Source organism: Sus scrofa, chromosome 8 (assembly GCF_054392235.1).
Source record: "Sus scrofa isolate SSC_HxYL_T2T_F1_AM1 chromosome 8, Sscrofa_HxYL_maternal_Yorkshire_Landrace_v2.0, whole genome shotgun sequence".
Lineage (NCBI taxonomy): Eukaryota > Metazoa > Chordata > Mammalia > Artiodactyla > Suidae > Sus > Sus scrofa.
The window spans coordinates 13,415,807-13,435,934 of NC_139390.1; the positions used below are offsets into that span (position 1 = coordinate 13,415,807).

Genomic DNA, 20,128 nt, shown 5'->3' on the forward strand with positions numbered 1-20,128 from the left:
AAAAAAAATCAGTAAAAGGTATTAATCATAGCTGACGTTGATTAAATGCTAGTCATGTTCTGGACACTTCACCCATCCTAACTCATTTAGTACTCACAAAAGCCTTGTAAGTTAAAAGTGATTATATTATGTGCTTTTCAGATAAGAGGCTCAGAGAGGTTAAAGCACACACCCTGTTTCCTACACTAGAGAAGGCATATGGCCAAGGCCTGTCTGAATCTAAAACCTGTACCATTAACAACTATACCATGTTATTACTCCACCTGCGGTGGCTCATTATCTAGTGCGGGAATCTTAAGAAGCAATAACCAGAGAGAGAGATGGAAAAGCAAACGTAAACTTGCAAAGCATGGTGCTTGGAAGTATAGTTACATGATCACAGGAGTTCCCATGGTGGCTCAGAAGGTCAGAGATGCAGCTCACATTGCTTTCTAACTTTCCTTAGAGGCTGTTTGTATGTTTATTTTTTTATGCTATGGTAATAATGTAACTAGCCACACAACTTTAGTGGTATAAATAATAAGCTTTTATTTAGCTCACAAGTCTATGGCTTAGGGGGAGATGGAGTGATGTAGGCTAGGCCTGGTTAGGAGGCTCTGCTGGTCTTGGCTGAATTCACTCACAGATCAGGAGGTTAGCTGATCAGGCTGGACTCAGCTATGGAGCCGAAGTCATTTCACATCTTTCTCATCTCTGTTTTAGGACCAGCTTGGGAATGTTCTTCTTTGGGTAATAGCAGAGGCTCAAGAATCCGGGGTTAGAAACTTACAACTGTGGTTAAGGCCTAGGCTCAGAACTGGCACAATATAACTTCTGATTTATTAGAGTTTATCAAAGTTAAATGATTAAAGCCAAAACCATGGTGGGGAAATATACTGCAGCTCTTCAGTGGAAAGTCACATAGAAAAGGACATGAGGGCATTCCCATCATGGCTCAGTGGTTAACGAACCCGACTGGTATCCATGAGGACGGGGGTTCAATCCCTGGCCTTGCTTGGTGGGTTAGGGATCCGGCCTTGCCATGAGCTGTGGTGTAGGTCACAGACACAGCTTGGATCCCACACTGCTGTGGCTGTGGCTGTGGCCGGTTGCTGTGGCTCCAATTTGACCCCTGGCCTGGGAACTTCCATATGCTGTGGGTGTGGCTCTAAGAAAACAAAAACAAAAACAAAGACATGAATATGGGAAGGAAGGGTGAAGAATCGAGGCAGGGGATTCTGGGAAGACTGCAGAGTAGGAAGACAACAATCACACACACAGAATCTGTTAGTTGTAATATTTTGGAATTCTGGAGTCTATTGAAATCTTGCAACTTCAGAGGGAAGGTTTGAATAGCAAAGTATAATTAATTTCAGTTAATATCAGCTCTTAGTACAGTAGTAACTGCCCAGCCCCCACCCCCACCCCCAGCCACGTGGCAGGCAGCTGTGCTTGTGTTCCAGGAGCAGTTTGCATACAGTTTGTGGAAGCCAGAGTGAGGAGAGAGAACTCTGTCCTTCACATGTTCAGGACCTGTGCTCTGATTTCAGATTGTCACCCCTCATCACCCCTGCAGACAGAGGCACTGGCTGTAGCTGTTGCATTTCCTCCCATGCTGCAAGCCTCTCTGTCTCCGGCTGAAGTGACTTCCATGGGATTTAAAGGGCTGGTGTTAGGTTTGCCAAGGGAGGAACATCCAAGGCCAATTTAGTAAAGCAAGAGAAATTTATTAAGGCATCTGAAACAGGTGGGCTGAGCTCTGGCGTAGGCCAGAGGCTGCAGCTCCGATTGGACCCCTAGCCTGGGAATCTCCATATGCCGAGGGTGCAGCCTTAAAAAAAAAAAAAAAGGAAAGAAAGAAAGAAAACAAACAAACAAAATATCCTTTGTACCAAAGATAAGATCAACAGGAGCTAGTCTAAAAGATTGGCCTTTGGCATCCATGAGCGTGGGCGCGTGGGGTTGGGGGGGCTGAGAAAACGTTCTTGCTCAGTCCCCCTAATATGTGAGAATTTAGATAGTAGAAGTCCAAACTGCATCTATATTCATTCATTATTGATGGTTGGAGATTTTCATTTCCTGCTAGAATTGTTTTCTCACTAGGGTTAAATGATGCTGAAACACAGGTGACTTATTATTGTTATCTGCAGCAGGAAAAAGGACTGAAAAGTGGGGACTGGTGATTAAGATGGAATGTGGAAAACTTCACTTTTAGAGTTGTGCGGTCTAGTAGGTCTAGTACGGTAGACACTAGTTCCTTTGCTTATAGTCATGATGAAGCCAGGATTTGAAATAGCCACGAGACACATGTAGCTATTGAGCACTGAAATGTGGCTAGTCCAAGGTGACATGTACTTAGTGTTAAGGCACACCAGATTTCAAAGACATATTACAAAAACAGGTAAAGATATCATTAATATTTTTATGATGATTATACGTTTAAAATATTTTGCATGTATCCAGTTAAATAAATGTATTCTTAATTTATTTTCAACTGTTTAACGTTGAAAACTGTTTTAAATATCACTACAAAATTTAAAATTTCCTATGTGCCCTGATTTTGTGGCTCTCATTCGTTTTCATTGGATGAAACTGCCTTAGAAGACTATGGGTTAGATATGCATCAAAACCCAAGTTTCTGAATAATGTTTCACTTGGTAGCTGGCTAAGATGGTGTCCTGTAGACCAAAACAGTGTTTAATTTTCAGGAATTAGGCAAATAATATAACCTCATTAACATGCCCTTTACATGATTGATAGTTTTTTACAAATATTTATCCCAATACTTGGGGTCAAATGCAAAAACAGGAGGCAGCTGATGAATGCCTGTCAAAGCAATCTTCACTAGATGAGAAAGTATAATTTTAAATCATAGCAGAAATTATAGTTTACACGCTGCATTAGCCATCTCAATCTGCATAGTATATTTTCTATAATGAATTTCCACGTGATAACAACAAATCCAGATGTAGCATTTGGGATGATCGGTAAGCTTTTTAGATCAATTTATTACGAATGAAAGAGGCATTTATCTCTTCCTCACACAATTTAATTTGCATTCCCTTTCTAAAATCTTAAAAGCCCAATAGAAGGAACTGTAATGGACATTAAACCAATTCAAAGTTGTAGGCACTTACTTTTCTCATGTAACATAGTTGTCTTTAGAATACAAATGGAAGCATTAATTTAGAAAGAAAATATAAATCTTGCTCTTGATGAAGGAAGTGTGTGAGTTTATGCAAATAAAGAATCATTTGTCAGAAAATTATTGTTTCTCACAAGAAATTCAAATACTGTCAATTTGAATTTAAATTATAGGAAGGATTACTATCTTCATTTAGGAAGACAGGAATTTATATGAATGACATTGCTAAGACATGCATAATGTTCTTAGAATTATTCTGCAAATATGGTGCTATTGGGTGTGTGTGTGTGTGTGTGTGTGTGTGTGTGTAATGTCATGATTCAGTAGCATTGGTAAATGTCCGTTATGTACACCAGACTGTGTTAAACTAATAAAATTACAAACTTTTGGTGTTGGAATGGAAAGAATTTGTAGTCCGGTCCTCTGACCAAGAATGTAATTCACACTCTCCATCATTTCCAGAGGATTATTATCTGGATGCCTCTGATTCGAGCCTCGAGTGATAAAGAATTTACAGCCTCGCATAGCGCATTCACATTTTACCACTTAACATTTTCAGACATTTCCCATCGTTAGCCACCGTCTTCTTTACACAGTTTCAAATTTGACTTCCCTAAAACTTACACGCATAAGGAATTATCTCTTGCTACCAGATGTGTTTCATTCCTAGCAGTTCATAAGAACACTCAATATATACTTTTGAATTAGTAATATGAAAATCGTGAAAATTCATCTTTTTATATGACATTCTACTCAGTGGGGTAAGGCAATATTGTGCTCTGTTGTTTTAAGGCTACTGGCTTGAGAAGGGTTTATAATATAAGACTACACATTAGATAAGAATTTGGGTGTAGATGAGAGAGTGTTAGATCAAAATCTCTTGGGACTTACACTGGTTCTTTGACCTGGGACGAACTGTTTAACTTCGATCAGAAATGCTCTGTTTTATGTGTCCCACAGATTAACATACAGAGCCAGACTTTGTTTGTTAAAAGAGTTATTCTAATTTTAAATATTTGGAAGGTTCTAATTCAATCAAGCACCTCACCTCGTCAAAATAGTCCACTCAAAAATATTTGTAGAGGATAAAGAAAAAGACAAACTCTACTTATTCTCAGGGAGCTTGCCATTAAGTTGAGAAGATAAAATGTGTTCAGGACAGTGGATTGACATGTACCAGAGGAGTGGTATGAAGGAGCTGGGAGAGGGTGATGGTTAAGAGCATGAACTTTGAAGCCAGGCTGTCCCCATTCCATTGCTTACTAGCTGAGCATCTTGGGATACCATGTAGTCTCACTAAGCCTCATCTGTAAAATGGGGAGAGTAAAAGTACCGTAATACACTGTGAGAATTACATGACATATATATATATACAAAGTTTGGACAGTGCTGGTTATGTGGTGACAATTTATGAATGATTTAGCACTTACTTACATATACAGAGGCAGAGGGAATATTTTTAAGTAGTGGAGAGTGTGAGCAAAGAAAGTGAAAAGGTGCATGCACAGTTAATGATTATAGGGATTTCCTATGGGTAGCTTCTGTGTTTAGGCCAATCTTACAGCAATTCTCTTTAATCCATCTCAGAAACACTTGATCCTCCACAACATATAAGCAAGCAGTGGATGTTTTCTGAAGGTACCATGGAGAGATGGAAGAAAGCGTACATGACACTTCATATGACTAAATATCATCGGTCTCTCTTTGGGCCAGTCTGTAATCTACTACAGATCTCTTTTCTGATGCTAACCATCTTATCTCTCCACTGTTCCATAAGACTAACCGGCCACCCCTTCTCTTGGAATAGCGGTTTGACTGTCTCTTCCTGGTGAACGCCATCATCCCACCTCAACTCAGAGCCCCAGCGTACTTCCTGTTTGTAGTCTCATACTCACCTTTCTGCTCAGTAATGAAAGAATCCGCTTCAGGAACTCCCCTCATAAAACAGAGAGGAGGCTGCTAAAACATCCTCTCTGAAGGACAAGCCTGTGGAGGAAAGCCTGGAGGGTCTACAGAATGGCTCAAGAGGGAAGGTCTTTCGTGTCTGCCTTGATATTTTCGTGACTACCTAGAGGGATGAGGATCTTCTTGATTTTGCCTTCAAAGTGTGTCAGTCAAGGTTGCATTCATTGTGTTGCTCTGCCATACCTGGCTTTTGTGAGATTTTCTTTGTCCTCTAGGTTCTGATCCTTTGTCCTCATTGTCTTATCTGTAAGCCATCTTGCTTTTCTAGGTAAGGAAATGGGATTAAAAAAAAGAGCATGGGTGAGCAATCTTCTTTGTGCTGAGCTAAATCCACATATACATAAACACACCTGAGAGCCAGAAAATCCGAGTTTTACAGATTTCTAGGTTAGAATTTGGAGGTCTGCAATAAATTTTATGATTCCTGGATAAATGGCTGTGCCCAATCTAGGGATGCCCATTTGGGCAACTCAGCTTTTTTTTGGTGTAGAAAGTGATGACTGTAAAAGTCAGAGCAATAGTTAGCTAGGGAAAAATAAGAAGAGGGCAAGGATATGATAGGGATGCAGCCCATGAAAGGGACTTTTCAAATAGGGAACAAAAGGCTCTTTCTTACCCTGGGTAGTTTCCTGCGTGATAATCATAATGGATTAAACTGTGCATTTGATTTATGTAGTTACCCGAATTTACCTGTTTGATTTTACAAAAGAAAGATTGTGAAAATTGCCCAAAGTTCACCATAATATGAGTGGTGTAAGTAGAACTGGAAATCAATAATGATTCTACCAGGATTCAGAAGTATAGCACCATTCCTGGCAGTAAAAAGCTGTAGCTAATTACCATGAACTTTGGCTAATTAAAGTTTGAGAAAAATCCATGGAGGCTTCCTAGCACCCTGTTAGTGAACTCAGGTTTGGCTGCCTCATCACTCAGGAATCCAATACTGAGAGGCATTTGTAGGGTAAAAGAAAATGTAGCTTTATTGAGAAATCTGGCAGTCCTGGAGCAAAAATGGACTCATGTCCCAAAGAACCAACTTCCCAGTGCCAATCAGGGAGCAAGAGTTTTAAAGGGGAGTTTCAGGGGTTCATAGGTGAGTGGAGGGGGTTATGTGCAAAGTAGCATAGTCAGCTCTGACAGTCATCTTTTTAAAAAAATTTTATTGGAGTATAGTTGATTTATAATGTTGTGTTAGTTTCAGGAGTTTCGGAAAGTGAATCAGTTGTCTATGGCCCTCGAGGGAAAAACTAAAGTTCCTTGACTTTGTTTAATGACTAAACTATTATTATTTGGCCTTGTTTGACTGATTTCCTTTGCTTATTCATTTTCTCATTTCTCTGATTATTCTTTGACTAAAGCTTTTCTACAGACAAAAGGCAGGGCCAGGATATGTATGCGTGTGTGTGTGTGTGTGTGTGTGTGTGTGTGTTGGGGGGGGGTGTCCTGTCCTGGGAAGGCCCCATAGGGTCCTACTCCATTTCAACCCTTCTTCCATTTATAATTTTATTTCAGAAAACAACATAAAAATAATCTTATTTTAAAGGTGAAATTGAAGAATGTGCAGTAATTCCACTAACTTACACGACTTGTGCATGAGTTTTAAAAAGACCATACACAAAAATTACTTTTTGAGTAAAAAGGATCAAGTAATAGTCAATCACAGCCCAATACCATTGGTTTCCATTCGTCCAAGATGCTAAACTTTTATTTGTCATCTGCTGGGCCTTCGGTTACTTCACCCTTTTTCTGGGCTCTTGTATCTTTTTGTTCCATATAAACCTGTGTAAAGACAAGTATTTCATTTCTACACTGTATAGTGCTTGAGCGGGTTTAAACGTCAAGCATAGATTTTACGTTCTGTTGAAATTCATGAATGCTTTGCTGTTTATAAAAAAACATTTTTAATATAGGACACCATTAATTACTAGGATTCTGATTGTAATTGCTTGGTCTCAGAATTGATGAACAAAGCCATTTTGGAAAGCAATCAATTTGAAATCTAATTTGTTGGCGAAATGAACCATATAAACAAAACGCCTCTTGCAGTTTGTCTAAAATGAGATGTGCTTAACGAGCCCTTCATCTTCTGCGATCCTCATCACGATGGGTCGCAGCTACCTCGAATGTCACCAGTCGGAGCCGGAGCACAGAGAGCTGAAATAGAACACTGCGCCAAGAGCAGAGCGAAACGTGAAACAGATGGCTCCACAGTCCCTGCAGGGTGACTTTCGGGGGCAGCTCGGAGGTGAAGGCAGAGTGGCTACTAACGTCCACTAACTGCAGTAACACATTCGGCTCTCCTGTGTCATGCACAGAAAATAGCTGGGATTATTTAAGGTAACTCATCCCATTCACATGTATTCAGAAAACAAAAGAGAAAAGTGTAAGAAAGTGGATTTGGGGAAAAGGGTAGGAATTATTTTTATGAAATATATACATGCATATGTGAACATACATATAAAAAATATACCATACATGTATAATACACACACACACACACACACACACACACACACACACACACACACACACACACACACAGAAGCCAAAAGGCATCTGATGGTGATATTGTAGAATCTGTGCCTAGTATAAAGGGTGGCACAGTCCTCATTTGTTCTTTCACTAATTGAAGGAAAAATTCATTTGAAGGTCTTGCTAACCGTCCTTGTTGACTTATTATTGCATGATCCTAAGACAGTTTACGTCCTTCAAAGGGATCATGAAAGAACTATTAACATGTATGAGTTGAAGTCTTAGAGTTAAACTTGTCATGTAATAATTTTAAATTTAATAGAACATGTGTATCTTGGGGCTTGTTTATTTATATTTACTGAATTGGTATACATAAACTGCGAATTACTTGAAAAGGTAGTCATCTCTGGGCGTTGTCCAATTGAAATTACAAAACTGAAATCAGTGTGAAGGTGGCTTGTCCTATCATGAGACAGCGAGATGTAAACGGGAAGACCGTGGGCACCTAATTTAAGGGGAAAAAAAAAACCCTTTTGAGTCATCTATCCAGGATCAAGCAGGGGCTTGACAGAGAGATATAACCTTTGAGTTGATGAAAAATTTATTTCCCAATAGATCCCAATTGAGAATATTTTATCCTGTACCAATTTACTATGTTTCAATAGGGCCTTGCCACCCCATGTCTTAGATTGGCAGTATCTGAATCCCTTGAGAGTTTATAGGGAAAGCAACAACTCTGGCCCCACCCAAAACCTTCAGAATGAAAATCAGTATTTGAGGTCCACTTGGAAGCCCTTCTCATTGGAATTCTTTTAAGTTACTCCTGCAGAGAGCCCCCCGACTTGGTATACATGACTCTCCATTAACCAGAACCCTCATGATCCAGATATTCAATTTCTCCTCAGAATACGCTGGAAATTTACTCTTTCTCCTAGGGTTGCAGCTCATTCTTGAGAACAAAAGATTGTTGGATGATAAAATGGACTAAATTTATGTTCTCTTTGGTTGAAGGTAAATACATTTATTACTCTCTGAGGAGAAGTTTCAAGTGAAAAGTGAGTATGAAATGAAATAGTGATAATAATAATGTCAGAGCTGCATCGTGGCTCAGTGGTTACCGAACCCGACTAGTCCGTGAGGATGCAGGTTCGATCCCTGTCTTCACTCAGTGGGTTAAGGATCCAGTGTTGCCATGAGCTGTGTTGTAGGTTGCAGATGGGGCTCAGATCCCGAGTTGCAGTGGCTGTGGAGGAGGCTGGCAGCTGCAGCTCTGATTCGACCCCTAGCCTGGGAACCTCCAAATGCCATAGGTATGGCCCTAAAAAGACAAAAAGACAAAAAAAAAAAATAGTGTCATGCTTAATACATACACATATACACACAAACATATATGCATTCATGTACACATATACATACATGTGCTCACACATATGCATACACATATACTCAAACATCTCACACATCTCAACTGTGTGTATGTGTATGCAGATCTAGGAGCATATTTTATAAGTGTGACATAGGTTATGTTTTATTTTCTGCAATACTATATGAGATTTAACATTTCTTTTATGAAAAATTTCAAACAAAATTTAAAAGAATGATATAACAAATACCCTTGTGTTCGTTACTCAGATTCAGTAGCTATCATGATGTTACTAAGCTTAGGTGTCATCTATCCACTCACCTCCCCCTATTTTTGGGGGCAAAACTTTTTCTTAAAGCAAACCCAGGACACTGTCATTTCACTGGTAAATACTTCAGTATGCCCTTCCAACTGATAAGGGCAACATAACCACCATGCATTATCACACCTAACAGAATTCACAATAATTCCTTCATAGTTAAGAATAAAGACTTCATTTTCCAATTTTCTCAATTGTCTCAAAGATGCTTTTTAAAAAATTGGGATCCAAACAAGCTTGACTTAGTGCGTTTGGTTGTTTTGTGTCTTAGGTTTCTTTTATTCTATAACAGAAGACATTGCTCCTTACCACCGTCCCACCTCTCATCCCTGCCGCATTCAGTTTGCCTTTTCAAGTCATTGGTTTGTTGAAGAAACAGTCTTGGAGTTCCCGTCGTGGAGCAGTGGTTAACGAATCCGACTAGGAACCATGAAGTTGCAGGTTCGATCCCTGCCCTTGCTCAGTGGGTTAACGATCCGGCGTTGCCATGTGTTGCTGTGGCTCTGGCGTAGGCTGGCAGCTACAGCTCCAATCAGACCCCTAGCCTGGAAACCTCCATATGCCGCAGGAGCGGCCCAAGAAATGGCAAAAAGACAAAAAAAAAAAAAAAAAAAAAAAAAGAAACAGTCTTTTTTCCTATGGAGTATGCTACAACCTACATTTAGCTCATTGCTTCACACTGGTTTTTAACTTGTTACTCTATCTTCTGCATTTCCTATTTAGTCAAGAAATTAACTTCCAATTATTAGAAAATATTTTCTTTAAAAAAATTCTCATTAGTGACCTCCAGTCACATTTATTCATAATCGGCTAATTATCTTTCTCAATTTATACTACTTGCAGAATTCTTTCATTCCTTTATTCATTCTTTCAACAAAGCTTTGTTAATAAACAGAGTGAAACTAGTTTGTAAGACAGGCTTGGGCAATAATAATTGTTAAATCCTCATGGTCAATGAAGCTATCAGTAATTAGCTTCATGTGGACTGAACTAAAGCCATGTGACATCCTGTCTTTTCCCCCATATCACCATGGTTGCCTCTTTCAGATGGCAAGTTCAGATGTTAGAAAAGAGACACTATGTTCCTATAGGTTTTTTTTCTCCAAATTGGATATTCCTAATTCTTTCAAGACTTTCCGATATGATATGCTTTCCAGAGCCCTCGTCCCCTGTTTTATTAGCATTTCTTTAAAAATAGGATTCATGAAATTTAGTACATGATTCTAAGAATGATTAAAATTGCTTTAAGAAGATCAAGAGTAAAATTTATCCATTTAACTACTACAACAACTGCAACCCTAACAAGAGCCAGAAACATAATAGATACTTGAGAAAAGGTAAATAAACAAACATACATGTTATTTGCCTTCAAGAAGTGTAGAGTCTAGGAGTTCCTGTTGTGGCTCAGTGGGTTAAGACCCTGACATAGTGTCCATGAGAATGCAGGTTTGATCCCTGGCCTCGCTCACTGGGTTAAGGATCTGGCATTGCCGCAAGTTGCTGCATAGGTCACAGATGCTGCTCGGATCCTGTGTTGCTGTGGCTTTGAAACTTCCTTAGGCCTCAGGTGCAACTGTAAAAAGAAAAAAAAAAAAGTGTAGAGTCTAATGGAGGAGCTAAACTAGAAAACAGGAAGTGAGGGTAGAATGTGACACATGCTATGATGAAAATGGCTAGGGGTGTGTTGAGGAGGGGCTCCAAATGCATTTGGAGGTGGAAAGTTCAGGTGAAGAAAAGTTAGCCAGCTAATTGGAAAGAGAGGGAAGAATGTAGCAGCAGAAAGAAGAGCAAGTACATACGCTCACAGCCCTAGAAACTTTATGTTGTTTAACAAGAGGAGATCATGGGTTTTGAGTAGGATTTTGGATTTGACCACTTTCCGTGATCTGGGAGTCGTAATTATATGGTCAGGGCACTATTTGTCTGTGTTGCACTCGCTCATTTGTCTATTATTTACTAAAATACCACTTTGTGCTAGGTACTGGGATGGTAATCCTGAGTAAGATGGACTAGATCTCTGCTCTGATGGAAATACAGTCTACAGCAGGGAGACAAATACATAAAAATTAGAATAATAAAATGAAAATTAAAATAGTAAAAATGCTATTTTACTCCTAATAAAATAAGTAATAAAAATTTTAAACTATGATAAGGTGGGTCTGAAAAAGTGACATTAATCTAAAACCTAGCTAATAAGAAGGAACATGCATGCAAATGCTGTATCTGGGCAAGAGCTTTCCAGGTGAGGTAGACGTAGAAGTCCTGAAATCAGGAATAAACTTGGTGTGTTAGTATAAGAGGAGAAAGGAAAATGATGAACAAGACAAAGATGGCACAAGGTAAATTCAGAACGGTAGACAGTCTCATAGGGTAGTTGAGACTATAATGACATTTTTATTTTATTCTAGATGAGGTGGAAAGCTAATGGCATTTTTAAGTAGGGAAGTGACATCCTTTAGTTTCCATTTAAGAAATATCAGTTTGGCTGTTGTGTAGACAGTGGATTGTCTGGAGTGGAGCATAGAGGAGTGGGAAGGATATTCCATTGTGTGTATGTTCTGCATTATTGTTATCCATTCCTCTGTTGATGAACGTTTAGTTTGCTTCCATGTCTTGGTCTATTTACAAAACAGAAACAAACTCCCAGATTTTCAAAACCAATCTTATGGTTACCATAGGTGAAACCGTCGGGGGGGAGGGAGGAATGGGGACGGTGGTAATAACATATGCACACTCTTGTATAGAGCAGATGATTAACAGGAGCCAACCATGTAGTGTAGCACAGGGAAGTCTGCTCAGTTTGTGATAACCTATATGGGGAAAAAAGAATGCATATAGTTATGTGTATCACTTTGCTGCACACCTGAAACTAATACAACATTGTAAGTCAGTTATTCTCCAACAAAATTAATAAAATTTTTAAAATAAAAAAGAGGTGTAGAAGGGAGACCTTATAGTAGTTCAGAAGATAGGTCTTGATGACTTAGAATAGGAAATGTGGTCCACTTGGAGTTAGGGGTTCATCAAGGGAGAAATAAGACTGTGAGAGGCAGAAATACACAAGCTTTATTTGGGCAGCGCTTGGACAGGGTACCTCTCAGCAAGAAACCTTCCAGCAGTGGCACCTTGGGGCCACCATTCAGTGGGAAAATAGCAGAGGGGTGCCACAGATGGAGAAGGAGAAATCCGAGAGAGGACTTATGTGTCCAGGTGATCTTAGCAACAGCAAAGTGAGGAGTTACTGGGGCAGAGAACTCCAAAGGACAGCAGCAGTTTGGGGCTTTTATAGCTACAAGCCTTCTTTTATTTATGGTTAGCAGATCTTGGGTGCAGCTTAATGGGATATAAAGTATGTAGGATCTTAATGACTAAAAATATGGGGGCTTGGGGGCTATATTTAAAACAATTGGATGTGTGAGAATTTGAGTTTGGCACTGGCAGGCTCTGGGCTAGTAGTGCCAGCCTGCTGGGAAGCAAGAAACAATGTGGAACATTTTAGGCTAATACACAGGGGACAGCTCTGGCCCATTCACACAACAGATGGTGTCAGTAGTGATGGAGAAGTGGCATCAGTAGGATTTACTGGGGGTGTGAATACATAAATGAGGAGAAGAGAAAAAGTAAGGATATCTTTCAGGTTTTTGGTTTAGGCAACTAGGTGGATGCTGTTTTCTGAGATGAGAAATATGATTGGGGGGGTATGTGTGTATGCAATAAAGAGCTTAGTTCTAGACATGTTAAGTTTATGATGAAGTGTTTAAAAGGACCCTGAATCATTAATTATGACAATCTCAATCCCCAGAATCGGTAGATTGGAACGGTGAGCTCAGGCTTACCAACCTCTGTAATCCCAGCCTGGTGCTGGCAGAAACAGTGTGTCCAGAGGTCTAACCTTGCAGTCCTGTCTGCTGAAAGGGAAGATGAAGCCCAGGAGTTTGTTTGCAGAAATGTATTTACCCTCAAAACACAGTGTCAGTAGAAGGAATAATAGGCACCTTCAGTGCCCTGGAAGGTCTCAGGTGAACTGGCTCAGATTTGTACATTTAAATTAATGTAATAATACGACTTCTAAGTTCTGTACAATAAAAAGCAAGAAAAGGAAATAAAAGCCCTACATTTTGGAAATGAGAAATAAAGCATTTTTATACAGATGACATCATTGTCTACAAAAGCTATTCAAATAATCCATAAAAAGTTGAGGAATAAATCAGTGAATTTAGTCTGGTCATGGGATACAAAGTCAGTGTACAAAACTGAGTTGTATTTCGATATTCTAGGCTTGAACAACTAGATTAAAATAAAAACGCAATAATACCTGAAAATATGAAATACTTAGGGATAAATCTGAAAAATATGTAAATATTCGTATGCTGAAAACTACCAAACATTGCTGAGAGAAAAAAGACACAATTCAGAATAAACAGTGGAAATAAAATCTAAGTAAAGTCAAAGATTCAAAACAACTGGAACTCTCACACGCTGCTGGTGAGAATATAAAATGGTACAGCCATTTTGGGAAATAATTTTTCAGTATTTATGAAATGAAATATGTACTTAACCATATGATCCTGTAATTGCATTCCTAGACATTTATCCAAGAGAAGTTATAGTAACACCTACACAAAAATCTATATGCAGATATTTGTAGCAGTTTTATTCATAGTCACCCAAAACCAGGAACAACCCAAATGTTTATTGACTGGTAAATGTAAAAACAAATTGCCGTACAATGGAAATGTATAACAAATTTATACAATGGAATATGGCTTGGTTATAAGACAAGAAAAAAATGCTGATGCATGAATTGACATGAGTGAATCTCAAAAGCACTATGTAAGTGAAAGAAACCAGGATCCAAAGGTGACACATTGTATGATTCCATTTATAATTTATGTAACATTCTAGAAAAGGCAAAATTATAAGAACAGAAACTATATCTGTGGTTAACAGGAATTATGTTTTGAAGGAGTGGGGTTGACTAGGAAGTCATAAGTCATTAAGAATATAGTTATAATATTTATCAAGGCTTAACATGCATTTAAAGAGTTAAGTGGCATTTACCTTGAAGAGTGAAGTGGTGGGAGTTCCCTGATGGCCTAGTGGTTAAGGATTTCGCATTGTTGTTGCTGTACCAGTTTTGATCCCTGTCCTAGTAACTACTGCATGCTGCATGCCAGGAGGGCTTGGATTAAAAAAAAAAAAAAAAAAAAAAAAAAGTTAAATGGTTTTGCAAAGTTTGTTACTAAATGAAGTTAATTTTTTATTACTCTATTCCATTTTTCTCTGGCCACAGGCAATGATTCTATTTTTAATTCTTTACTTCCATACCTCTGAATAATATGCTTGTGTGTTTATTTCTTGATGCTATATTTTAAGCATTTTTAAAAATTTGCTAATAGATCATGAGTCAATTGAACATGAGGATTAGCTATCCTTGACTCTTCTCCAAATACTACAAAAACATATATTTCCTAACACTAACCCTACACCCTATCACTTTATTGGTATTCTAGTTATAGTTGGATTATTAATTAGAGGCTGACATAGAGGGAGACTTTCAGTTTAGCTGAGTTCTCATCAGAAATAATGGAAGCCAGAGGTCAACGGAATAATGTTTTAAAGTCCCCAATGAACAGGAAAAAATGTCAACTGAGGTTTCACTTTCCAAGCAAAATACTTCAAAAACTAATGTAATATACAGGCCTTTTCATATAAGTGAAAATTGATAAGAGTTAATCACTAGCAAACTTACTCTATGAGGAAATTTTTCAATCTTAAGGGAAACGGTACCAGATAAAAACTTAAATCTACAGGTAGGATTGAAGATCCCTAGGACTCATAAGTATTTAGATAAAAATGGAAAAAGCATACATATATTTTTCTCTCAATTTCTTTAACAGGAAATTGGTTGTCTAAAGAAGAATAATAAGGTTGTATTTGATTTATAACACTTGTAAAAGTAAACAATTTAGCAACAGTAATATAAATGAAATAATGGCTAAATGGAATCGCAGTGTTGTAATAGTATATTATTTAACACAAAGTAGCATAATATTAGTTCTAAGTAGATTGTGACAATTTATAGTTACGTGCTCTATGCCCTAGAGCAACCACTAAAGCTGATACAAAGTATAGCTAAAAATTTTAAGGAAGAAATATATTTTAAAAAATACTCTCAAAGATCCAATCCTAAACGTGTATGTACTTAAAGGTATAACCATCTAATGACAAAGCTTCAAAGAATATGAAGCCAAAAGTGACAATAAGGGAGAAAAGATAAAATCCACAAAAATAGTTGGAAATTTTAACAACTTCTTCTTAGTAATTGGTAGGAGAAATAGATTAAAAATTAGGAATAATAAAGTTTGGAACAACTCTACCAACTAAACTATACCTAATTGGCATTTATAGGGCTTTTGCTTTTGTTTTTATTTTCTATTTATTTTACCTGCTAAGTGTTTTTTGTGTCTATCCCTTTCTGATGTTTTATATCATTATCAATTTTTAAAAATTCAGTTATGATCCCTTTCGATATTATTTCTCTTTTATCTTTTCTATCCCCTTCTTCTGGAATTCCAATTGAATGCCTGTAAGTTTTTTTTTTTTTTTTTTTTTTTGCTTTTTAGGGCCACACCCATGGCATATGGAGGTTCCCAAGCTAGAGGTCCAGTCAGAGCTACAGCTGCTGGCCTACACCACAGCCACAGCAATGCCAGATCCTTTACCCACTGTGCGAGGCCAGGGATTGAACCCAGAATCTCATGGTTCCTAATCAGATTTTTTTCCACTGTGCCATGATGGGAACTCCTGCCTATAAGTTTTTTAAAAATTGTTTCCTCCATGTTTCTTTGTCTGTTCGTCATATATTTCATATCTGCCTCTCCATGTTATGTTCTGTGGTTCAGTAGTTTCTTTAGATGCATCTGTCACTTTAGTATTTCTTCAGCTGTATCAGGCTTTTATTTAATCTGTATATTGTGGTTTTAACTATACTGTAGACATTTTTCATTTTTAAAGAGGTTATTCTTTAAAATATACCTAGTTATATTTTTACAGTCTCTTGTTTATCATTTGTATTTTGAATTCCATCTGTTATTTCCTTAAACATTTCAAGCATAGTTATTTTATATCTGGATTTGATAATTACATTATTTGGAATCCTAGGGGTCCATTTTCATGATTTTTTTTCGCTCATGGTAACTTGTTTTCTCATGAATTGTTAAATTTTATGTTGTGAATTCAAATTTATGTGAATTTAATCTGAAGAGATTTGTGTAGGTCTAGGTCAAAGACAAACTCTTTCTTAGAGAATGTGTGTTTCTTTCTACCTATCAAGTTGAAGTGCCACTAGTGGTCTTGAACCACATTAAGAAATGTTTTGGTGTGGGTTTTCTAGACCAAACAATAGTGTAATTGTATTTAAAGGTATGTCTATGGTTAGTCATTTTTATTCATGTCATTTTTTTTCCTTCCAATGTTTAAACCATAGAAACAAGTGTTTTTGTCATCTGTCCTTGTCAGTAGGACACATAGAAGTTCCAGACTTTATAACTGAATCTCCATTCTAACTCTGCTTTTCTGAGGCCAGAGTCCTCTTTGTACATTAAACCAAGAGGCTTTAGGTTTCCGTTATCACCTATATCCTCTTGGGCAAATGTGGCTATATTCTTTCTGTGTTTTCACTTTTACTTCTTTGTTTGTGTCAAAGAAGTTATTTCCTCCCCTTAAATTCAGTATGACTTTATCATCTGAGGTTTCAAGATAGTCTGTGCCCATCTTGAAACACTTATAAATATTTCTGTATACATATACTTTTTAATGTTAATACTTTAAAAAATTGTAGTGGCTATGTATACTTTCAAATGTCATCCTCTTGGTTTCTTCCCTTTGTTCCACCTGATCGTGCATTCAAGTACCCTGCTACGTAGCATGAAGGCTTTAAAAAACAGAGACACCTCTGAGTTCCAATTGTAGCACAGTGGAAATGAATCTGACTAGTGTCCTTGAGGGCACAGGCTTGATTCCTGGCCTCGCTCAGTGGGTTGGGGATCCAGCATTGCTATGAGCTGTAGTATAGGTCACAGGCATTGCTCGGATCCCACATTGCTGTGGCTGTGGCTGACAGCTGTAGCTCTATTTGACCCCTAGACCTGGGAACTTCCATATGCTGCAGGTGCAGCTCTGAAAAGCAAAACAAAAACAAAACAAAACATAGACATCTTGTCCTTTGGGAATGCACCAGAAGTGTTGTATTGCACTGTAACGCAGGGTAGAAATTCAAGTGCCATAAAAGGAGTCTGGAAGAAGTGGACCCAGGGGGATGAGTGGTCCAGGACATGCAGAATTAGAAAAGCTCTCACTACTTCCTTCTTCCTTAGAACAGTTAAGCCTCTGCTCACTTTGCATGGCTGGTTCCTCCCTCCATTCCTTCCCTAGTTAAAGCCATGCTGCTTTCAGATCTCAGCTCAGTCATCACTTCCAAAGGGAAGCCTTCTATGACATCTTTGGAAGGTCAAAGTCCTTATTATATACTCTTAATACTATGTGCCTCTCATTCACAGAAGCTAACAGAGTTGAAATTTTAGGTGTACTTATATGGTTAATTTTAATTTTACTCCTATAGTATATAGTCTAAGAGGGCATAAATTATATCTTATTTTTGCTCTTCATTGAGGCCTTAGAACCTGGCATTGTACTTGGAAAATATTTGCTTTTCAATATGTATTTTTTGAGTGGTCAGATGATTTCTCCAATTTTATATTATTTACTGATGTTATAGGCTTTTTCTAATGACTTTATCCAGATCATTGCTTAATATATTGGTTAGATACAGCCTATTGTTAGATAATAGACAGCATCACTGACCATATTTCTGGTGGCCGTGGCAACTGAGCAACCCAAGTTCAGACAACTTTGGAGGCTCTGGGATTTATGGGGTTGAAATAGTCTGGGACTGTCTCTCCTTCCTGGCTTACACTAACTTACTGTTCTTACTTCTACCTCAGCTGAACTTAAAGATTAGTAAAAGCCACAGAGATAGTACATAAATTTTAGAGTTAAAGTAGTTAGAGGTTTTAAAATATTACTCTGTTCTGGACTATACAAGAACGTCTTAGGAGTGCTCAGAAAACAAAACAGTTTCTGGATTCCATCATGAAAATATTATATCCAGTTTTATTACATTTACACCGTCATCAACTGTGGATGCTTGTGAGACAAAATGAGAAGTCAAAATAACTTTAAAGTCAAGATTTAGAAATGAAAGCTAAAACTATAAAAGTAGGTTATGAGATGATAGACAAGATTACACAGACTGGGTTAATTTTTTATAGTTTCTCAGGACAAGTGTGTAGAAGGAGATCAAGGTTGTCTTGGAGAGAAGAAGAAATAAGTTTTTCCTTGGCTTGTGAGGCCCCTTGGCTAGGATTTGCAGAAGGAGAGACTGCAAGGCTGTCAACAGGGATAATCTGGCCATCAAGAGGATAGGTTCAAATCTGCGGCAGTGTTCATAAGGCTCCTTTGAATGTAGGAAGAAACTGGGGAGTCTCTGGGGAGCTGTAACCATTGAAGCAATATGTTAAAAATGGCAGCCAGGAGAGCAATTCTAGAAGTATTAGGTTGGGCTTTTGTCTTCAGGATAAGGGTCTTCCTGATGTCGCTGGATCATCCACAAAGCCTTCTATTGACTTCCCACTGCTGCCGAGGCCATTGAAGACTGCGTCTGGCAAGAGACTGAATACAAGAGGCAGTTATGACAAACACAGGGCTCTCCCTCCTGATGGGGCTGACTGCGCCAGCCTCTCAGAGGACATAACGCGCTTGTTAAGGTTTGGTGAATAGCACCAGTCTCCACAGAGGACGATTTGGGTTCCCATAGAGAAGTCATCAACACAGAGTAAGAATTCAGCCAATTATACCTCACCTCATCGGTCCTATTTAGATGGAAACCCCATGGGGCACGGACCGTGTCTTTCCCTGTGTATTGTACAGTGTTGAGGAAACATTTGGCACTCAATAAATACCAATCGAGGGTTTGTTTCTTGTCTCCCTCAGCCTCCCACTGAGCTGATCTGAGGAAGGAATTCTCTTTGAAGTCCCTTGTCCCCATGCTTTTGATAAACAACGTAGAGGCACAGAGATGAGGCATCTATACAGTCCTGGAACTGTTTTTTATCCATGGATGACAAATACGATATCTATAATGATATAGCTAGAGAGGAAGGGGCATATTTAGTGGGATCATGCAGTGACAAAAGCTCTTCCTCCAAATCATTATCTTATTTCTCACAGATTGATGATTTGTGCTTTTAAACTCTGTCAATACCATTGCCAAGTTATCTTGCTGAGCCAAGAGATAGAGCCCTTGTAAGTTTTGGTTCACTTTAGCAGTTCGTTAGTTTTACCATATTTACAGAGAAAAACAATGTATAGGTGGAGAAGAAATTAAAAGAGAAAATAAAAGATAAACATTATAAGAATAAAAAAAAAAGGTTTGTTTTTTTTTTAATAAGATAACCTGTGATAATTTTAATGAGCCGTGGCAAGGAGTTGCTTACAACATTGAATGTATCTCTGCTGAAAAATAGCTTTGCTTTTTAATATTATAAAATAATGCAACTTTTGCATCATGGAAAATATTTACAAACCTTTTTTTACAGGTATTGAGATCCAAGGGGAAAAAACACAGAATAATACGTTACAGGTGAAATAAGACATCTGATATAATATCCACATACATTACCAAAAATATATAATTTTCTTTATATACTGAAAATCTCTCACATTGTTGTCTTTAAATATTGAGGCCAAAACATAGGTATGAAGGAGGCTAAATAATCCTTGAGAGATGTGGCCATGTGGTGGAGCAATGGCAACATCACCTCTT

The 20,128-nt window shown here is 38.1% G+C and overlaps 1 protein-coding gene across 12 annotated transcripts in view; it reads left to right on the forward strand.

The window, feature by feature from the left end:
- Nucleotides 1-20,128, forward strand: part of LOC106504595 (uncharacterized) — a 666,799-nt gene that overhangs the window by 303,734 nt on the left and 342,937 nt on the right. For 3 of the 12 annotated variants that reach the window (XR_014812201.1, XR_014812198.1, XR_014812203.1), the window contains one exon: nt 9,515-9,684. The exons of 8 other annotated variants lie outside the window; for them this stretch is intronic. The gene's annotated coding sequence lies outside the window, so the exon portion shown is untranslated. Of the gene's footprint in view, nt 1-9,514; nt 9,685-20,128 lie in introns of those variants that run through there. One more of the 12 variants, XR_014812208.1, reaches the window with a different exon arrangement.